Here is a 7,232-nt window from a genome sequence, read left to right as displayed (position 1 = left end):
TCCTCCAACTGGTCGTGGTAAGCATCAGCCCCGCAACAACAATGCCATGCCTTATGGTCGTGGTCAGGCCAACCACATTGATCTGAATGAAGCTCAAGACCAACCTGCTACCGTGTTGGGTACTCTTCTTGTTAACTCAATACCAGCCTCTGTTTTATTTGATTCAGGAGCATCGCATTCATTCATATCAGAAGATTTTGCATCCATGCATGGCCTTAAGTTCGAAGAGTTGAACAATCCACTAGTGGTACACACCCCTGCGGGCCAATGTCGAACCACCATGGTTAGCCTCAATGTCCCTGTTGAAATTGAAGGGCTGGAATTCCATGTTTCCCCCATTGTTTTGAAGTCGTCCAATAAAGACCTCATTCTGGGAATGGAATGGTTGAAAACACATACCGCTTCTATCATTTGCGCCACTAAAACCGTGCATGTACTACATCCGTCAAGTGAGATAGTGAGCTACCATGCTCACCTTGTTCGGAATGCTGAAGCACGGATTTATTCCTTGAATGCGTGAAGCGCTTCTCCTTTTGTGGGAGTTGAAAATGCTACATCGAAGCCTGAAGTATCTCTCCGGCCCGCGTTCTCGGTCAAACTGAATGTCGCACCATCAGAGGGCTTTCAAAATTCTAAAAAGTTCCAGTGGTCAAATCCTTCTGAAGATGAAGGCACTTGGGAACTCGAGGATCGTCTTCAAGATGAATACCCTGTTTTGTTTCCTTCTACCTCCTAAAATCTCGGGACAAGATTTCTTGTAGTGAAGGAGATTTGTAACACCCAGATAATTAAGCTACGGTAATTCTCGGCTAATGATGCCACGTCATCATTTTTACTATTGCTAATCTCACTTAGATTGAAATCGGTTCGAAAATCAAATTTAGGACAAAGTCAAAATAAAAGTGTTCTAGTGTCAACACAAAAATGTTCAAACTGTTCCAAATAATTTAAGAGTATTATTGGTGAAGAAACCACACTTCTATAAAACGTTGAAATGCATTCAAATAAATAAAACAGTAGGTAAAACAATTAAATAGATGCCTTTTATAAATTCAAAAATGTTAAACTATTTTATTTATGAGTGAAACTTTTTGTGGCAGAGGGTTAAACTAAAACAATAATTTAGGTGTGGGTCTCATATTTTTAATAAGCTAAATGAAATAGAAAATAAAATGGGAAGTCAATAAACAGAAAAGTAATTAAAAAAGGGAAGGGAGAAAACCCCCTGGGCTTTTGGCCCATCGGGCAAGAGGCCAACCCAGCCGGCCCACCCTGGCGATCCCTCCCCTCTCCCTGTTCACGCGACCGGGTCGCTACAGGGGCGGGTCGCCCCCGACCACCTCGTCGGCGTCGTCTGGGAGGGGATAAGGACCCCCCTCGCCCCATCGATTCCCTCGTCCGCTCTCATCCACTCCACTCATCGCGTCCTCTCCAGCGCTTCCCCTCCTTAGATCCCCTACGCCGAACGCCACCATCGCCATGGCCAAGCTCGCTCTCACGGCCACCATCATCCCCACAGGCTGAGCCAACGCCGGGGACTACTCCGGCCACCTCTACTTTGACTACACAGAACAGATCAACTCGGGAAGCCCCTGCTACGTCGGATCGAGGCCTTCTTCCTCCTGCTGCCGCCAGCGTTCCTCATCGGATCCGCCACCCCTCCTGCTCCTAAACCCACGCCGAGCCTTCCTTGTGCTCCTCGGTGAGCTCCCCTCCCGATTTCCCCCTTCTCCTCTTTGATTTGACGCCGTGGATGCTGCGGCCGTCACGCCCGAAGCTTCGCACACTCATGTCCGTATGGCCGTGCTGCGCACGCCCCGTGCTCACGGCAGTCACGCGCTTGCGTCGCCCGCGCCGCGAGCGGCCCAACCACGCGTGGCAGTCCCTCCCGCTGCTGCAGCCGCCCGCTTGCGCAGCAGGCGCCCCGCGCCGCTCCTCCCCGAGACCACCTCACGCTCGCGCTCGATTCCGGCCTGCTGCGGCCTCTCCCGCGTCCAGCGCGACACCGTGAGTCCCGCTCCCCCCTGCCGAGCCTGCTGCTCGCTCGGCCCCGCCTCTGCCGGTCTCTGGCAGCCGCCTGGGGCCGCGTGGCCTCCGCCACGCTATGCCCTGCCGGCGACCTCGCCGCTCCGGCCGGCGCCCCGCAGCCGCGGCTACCCTTCCGGCGCCCCGCAGCCCGGCGCTCTCCCGTGGGCGCGTGCCCAAGCGCCCCAACGCCCGCGCCGGCCCCGTTAACCACCCGCTCCAGTGGCCAGATGGGCCACTGCCAGCGGGGCCCCACCGGCACCTTTTATTTATAAAAAAAGAATATTAGGAAAAAATATATTAATTAATTAATTAACTAAAAAGTTAATTAACTTAATTAAATGGCTAAGTAATTTGTAATTAGTTAGCTGAGTCAATGACAGGGGGCCCCACCCCCTGCTGACCAGTCAAACGTTGACTGGTCAACTGGGACCCCCTGGCCCACCTGTCAGCCACTGGGTACACTTTGGTGTACACTGTGCTGGGTGCGCCTAACATTTTAGCATTTATTTTCGTATTAAAATTAATTTCAGAATATTAATAAAACTTTGAAAATTAATAGAAATTAAACCGTAGCTCGGATGAAAAAGTTTTCTACATGAAAGTTGCTCAGAATTTCGAGGCGAATCCGGATACGCGGTCCGTTCATCTGCCACACGTCCCTAGAATAGCGAACATGCAAACTGTCCCCTCCGGTTCATTTGTCTGGCAGACGTCCGGGACCGGGAAAACTTTCCCGGATGTTTCCCCCTTCGCCAGTAACGCCTAGCACTGCGTTAGGACACCTGTAGCCCCGCTTGTAATCATGTTGTGCATATGTTTGCGTGTATTTACTGTTTCTTCACCCTCTTTTCTCCGCTAGACCCCGAGACCGCTGCTGATGCCCCTGTGATCGACTACGTCGACGACGACGCTTCTTTCCTTTCAGCAGAGCTTCCAGGCAAGCCCCTCCTTTGATCATCCCGATATCGCTCATTCCATTCTCTCATGCTTGCATTAGATTTTGGTACTGTAATTGATTGCTCCTATTATGATGCATAGCCTGCTTTTGTAACCTGCTCATTGTACCTTACCTGCTTATCCTAAACTGCTTAGTATAGGTTAGTTAGTGATCCATCAGTGACCCCCACCTTGTCCTTGTTGCCTCTGCTTCATCATCGACTACTCGATCAACGTGATCGACGACCAGAGGCCCACACATCATATCGCATCACGTCCCTTTTGTTGCTGGACTCTGCAGAGCTACTATCGAGTGCCGAGGGTGATCCCTCATAACGCACTCCTGATGATAATTCTGTAGTGTAGCTATTCGGTCGTGGTCATCGAGGGTGATTTCCTCTTTCACCATTCCCGATACAGCTCTGTCGTTCAACACCTCAAGTGTGAACCTCGAGGGTGGTCCCTCTTACGTTCACCTTGATGATTACATTGAGTGGAATCCACCTGGGGTGATTCCTCAGGGTTTCCCCTTGATGTCTGGACACACAGTTACCTTGACTTTACTGGAGACCGTTGTGAAAGCCAGGCGGGCCCGGAGAGCACCCGTGCGATGTGACAGTGGTGGCTGGCTGTTTAGCAGTATCACCCAGGAGGGGTGATAGATCCGGACTTGTCCCGACAGCCGTCACTACTTTAATTGTTAATGCACTAATAGGTTTGGGTATTTGTTCTGAATTGGCCTTTGGCCTTTACGCGCTAACCACCACGCGAGAATAGTTATGGGCCTCGACGTCGCAGTATCAGCCGAAGCTTTGTCAGACGTCCAGTTCAGCATTGCGGCACGGCTGGGCCGCAACCAATCCTGTAGTGGTGGAGCCTGGTCCGCCCTGCTCGCAACGACCCGGAGTGCAACAGGCGATGGGCTCAGACCCAGAGTGCTTAGGATGTAGACCGGCGGGGACCTCTCTGCCGAGCCTAGGTAGGGCTACGATGTGTTGATCTTCCGAGGCCGGGCATTGACCCCAGAAAGGTGTGTCCGGCCAGAGTGATCGAGTGTGTTGGAAAACGTGGTGCACCCCTGCTGGGAAGACATATATTCGAATACCGTGTCCACGGTAATGGACGTTCAGACTTGTATCCTGATCTTATACAACTAGAAATGGATACTTGATATGTGATGGATATGTTGGCTCCGGGATTGCTTTCTCGCAGGGAGTCGAGGAAGGATCTCTGGGCCTTAATGTTACAACATGCTTGTTAATTAAACAGCTATTCTTTACTCTTCTACATGCTGCAAGATGCTTGGAGCTGCTTGAAGATGCTAGTCTTTGATAGGCTAGGCTTTCCCCCCTATTCTGGCATTCTGCAGGTCAGTCCACAGATACAGCCCTTCCATTTGATACCAATGCATACTTAGTATAGATCTGATGCTTGCGAGTACTTTGGATGAGTACTCACGGTTGCTTTGCTCCCCCTTTTCCCCCTTCCTTCTGCTTTCTGGTTGTTGCAACCAGATGGTGGACCCCAGGAGTCAGATGCCACCTCCGCTGACTACGACTACTACCCCGAGGGTGCCTACTACTACATGGAGCCCGCCGACGACCAGGAGTAGTTAGGAGGTCCCAGGCAGGAGGCCTTGCCTCTTCGATCGTTGATGTTTGTGCTAGCCTTCTTAAGGCAAAAGTTGTTTAACTTATGTCTGTACTTAGATATTGTTGCTTCCGCTGACTCCCCTTATGTATCAAGCTATGTATTCGAGCCCTCGAGGCCCCTGGCTTGTAATATGGAGCTTGTATGACTTTCATTTGTGTCTAGAGTTGTGTTTTTATATATTCCCGTGAGTCCCTGATCTTGATCATACACGTTTGCCTGTATGATTAGTGTACGGTCGAATCGGGGGCGTCACAGACTCCCCGGGGGGTTCCGGTAACCCCCGGTACTCCGGTAAATGCTCAAACTCACCCGGAACCATTCCGATGTCGAAACATAGCCTTCCAATATATCGATCTTTATGTCTCGACCATTTCGAGACTCCTTGTCATGTCCGTGATCACATCCGGGATTCCGAACAACCTTCGGTACATCAAAACACATAAACTCATAATACCGATCGTCATCGAACGTTAAGCGTGCGGACCCTACGGGTTCGAGAACTATGTAGAAATGACCGAGACTCATCTTCGGTCAATAACGAATAGCGGAACCTGGATGCTCATATTGTTTCCTACATATTCTACGAAGATCTTTATCAGTCAAACCGCATAACAACATACGTTGTTCTTTTTGTCATCGATATCTTACTTGCCCGAGATTCGATCGTCGGTATCTCAATACCTAGTTCAATCTCGTTACCGGCAAGTCTCTTTAATCGTTCCGTAATGCATCATCCCGTAACTAACTCATTAGTCACATTGCTTGCAAGGCTTATAGTGATGAGCATTACCGAGTGGGCCCAGAGATACCTCTCCGAAAATCGGAGTGACAAATCCTAATCTGGATCTATGCCAACTAAACAAACGCCATCGAAGACACCTGTAGAGCATCTTTATAATCACCCAGTTACGTTGTGAGTTTGATAGCACACTAAGTGTTCCTCCGGTATTCGGAAGTTGCATAATCTCATAGTGATAGGAATATGTATAAGTTATGAAGAAAGCAATAGAAAGAAACTAAACGATCATAGTGCTAAGCTAACGGATGGGTCAAGTCAATCACATCATTATCCAATGATGTGATCCTGTTAATCAAATGATAACTCATGTCCATGGCTAGGAAACTTAACCATCTTTGATTAACGAGCTAGTCAAGTAGAGGCATACTAGTGACACTCAGTTTGTCTATGTATTCACACATGTACTGAGTTTCCGGTTAATACAATTCTAGCATGAATAATAAACATTTATCATGATATAAGGAAATATAAATAACAACTTTATTATTGCCTCTAGGGCATATTTCCTTCAGTCTCCCACTTGCACTAGAGTCAATAATCTAGATTACATAGTAATGATTCTAACACCCATGGAGTCTTGGTGTTGATCATGTTTTGCTCGTGAGAGAGGCTTAGTCAACGGGTCTGCAACATTCAGATCTGTATGTATCTTGCAAATCTCTATGTCTCCCTCCTTGACTTGATTGTGGATGGAATTGAAGCGTCTCTTGATGTGCTTAGTTCTCTTGTGAAATTTGCCAAGGCAATTGCACCAGTATTGTCACAAAATGTTTTCATTGGACCCGATGCACTAGGTATGTCACCTAGATCGGATATGAATTACTTCATCCAGACTCCTTCATTTGCTCCTTCCGAAGCAGCTATGTACTTCGCTTCACACATAGATCCCGCCACGACGCTCTGCTTGGAACTGCACCAACTGACAGCTCCACCATTCAATAAAAATACGTATCTGGTTTCTGACTTAGAGTCATCCAGATCAGTGTCAAATCTTGCATCGACGTAACCATTTACGACGAGCTCTTTGTCACCTCCATAAACGAGAAACATATCCTTAGTCCTTTTCAGGTATTTCAGGATGTTCTTGACCGCTGTCCAGTGATCCACTCCTGGATTACTTTGGTACCTCCCTGCTAAACTGATAGCAAGGCACACATCAGGTCTGGTACACAACATTGCATACATGATAGAACCTATGGCTGAAGCATAGGGAATGACTTTCATTTTCTCTCTCTCTTCTGAAGTGGTCGGGCATTGAGTCTGACTGAACTTCACACCTTGTAACACAGGCAAGAACCCTTTCTTTCCTTGTTCTATTTTGAACGTCTTCAAAACTTTATGAAGGTATGTGCTTTGTGAAAGTCCAATTAAGCGTCTTGATCTATCTCTATAGATCTTGATGCCCAATATATAAGCAGTTTCACCGAGGTCTTCCATTGAAAAATTCTTATTCAAGTATTCTTTTATGCTATTCAGAAATTCAGCATCATTTCCGATCAACAATATGTCATCCACATATAATATCAGAAATTCTACAGAGCTCCCACTCACTTTCTTGTAAATACAGGCTTATCCAAAAGTCTGTATAAAACCATATGCTTTGATCACACTATCAAAGCGTATATTCCAACTCCGAGATGCTTGCACCAGTCCATAAATTGATTGCTGGGGCTTACACACTTTGTTAGCACCTTTTGGATCGACAAAACCTTCTGGTTGCATCATATACAACTCTTCTTTAAGATATCCATTAAGGAATGCAGTTTTGACATCCATTTGCCAAATTTAATAATCATAAAATGCGATAATTGCTAAC

The 7,232-nt window shown here is 47.6% G+C and overlaps 1 long non-coding RNA gene across 1 annotated transcript; it reads left to right on the top strand.

Annotated features, from left to right (window-relative positions):
- Positions 1-1,396: 1,396 nt before the first annotated feature.
- Positions 1,397-4,778, top strand: LOC141039290 (uncharacterized). Its single transcript, XR_012200219.1, has 3 exons — positions 1,397-1,702; positions 2,888-4,333; positions 4,479-4,778. It is a non-coding gene; the product is annotated as an uncharacterized lncRNA (long non-coding RNA).
- Positions 4,779-7,232: the final 2,454 nt, after the last annotated feature.

The sequence above is a fragment of the Aegilops tauschii genome, chromosome 1 (assembly GCF_002575655.3).
Source record: "Aegilops tauschii subsp. strangulata cultivar AL8/78 chromosome 1, Aet v6.0, whole genome shotgun sequence".
Classification (NCBI taxonomy): Eukaryota; Viridiplantae; Streptophyta; class Magnoliopsida; order Poales; family Poaceae; genus Aegilops; species Aegilops tauschii.
This window is presented reverse-complemented; position numbering and strand designations above follow the sequence as displayed.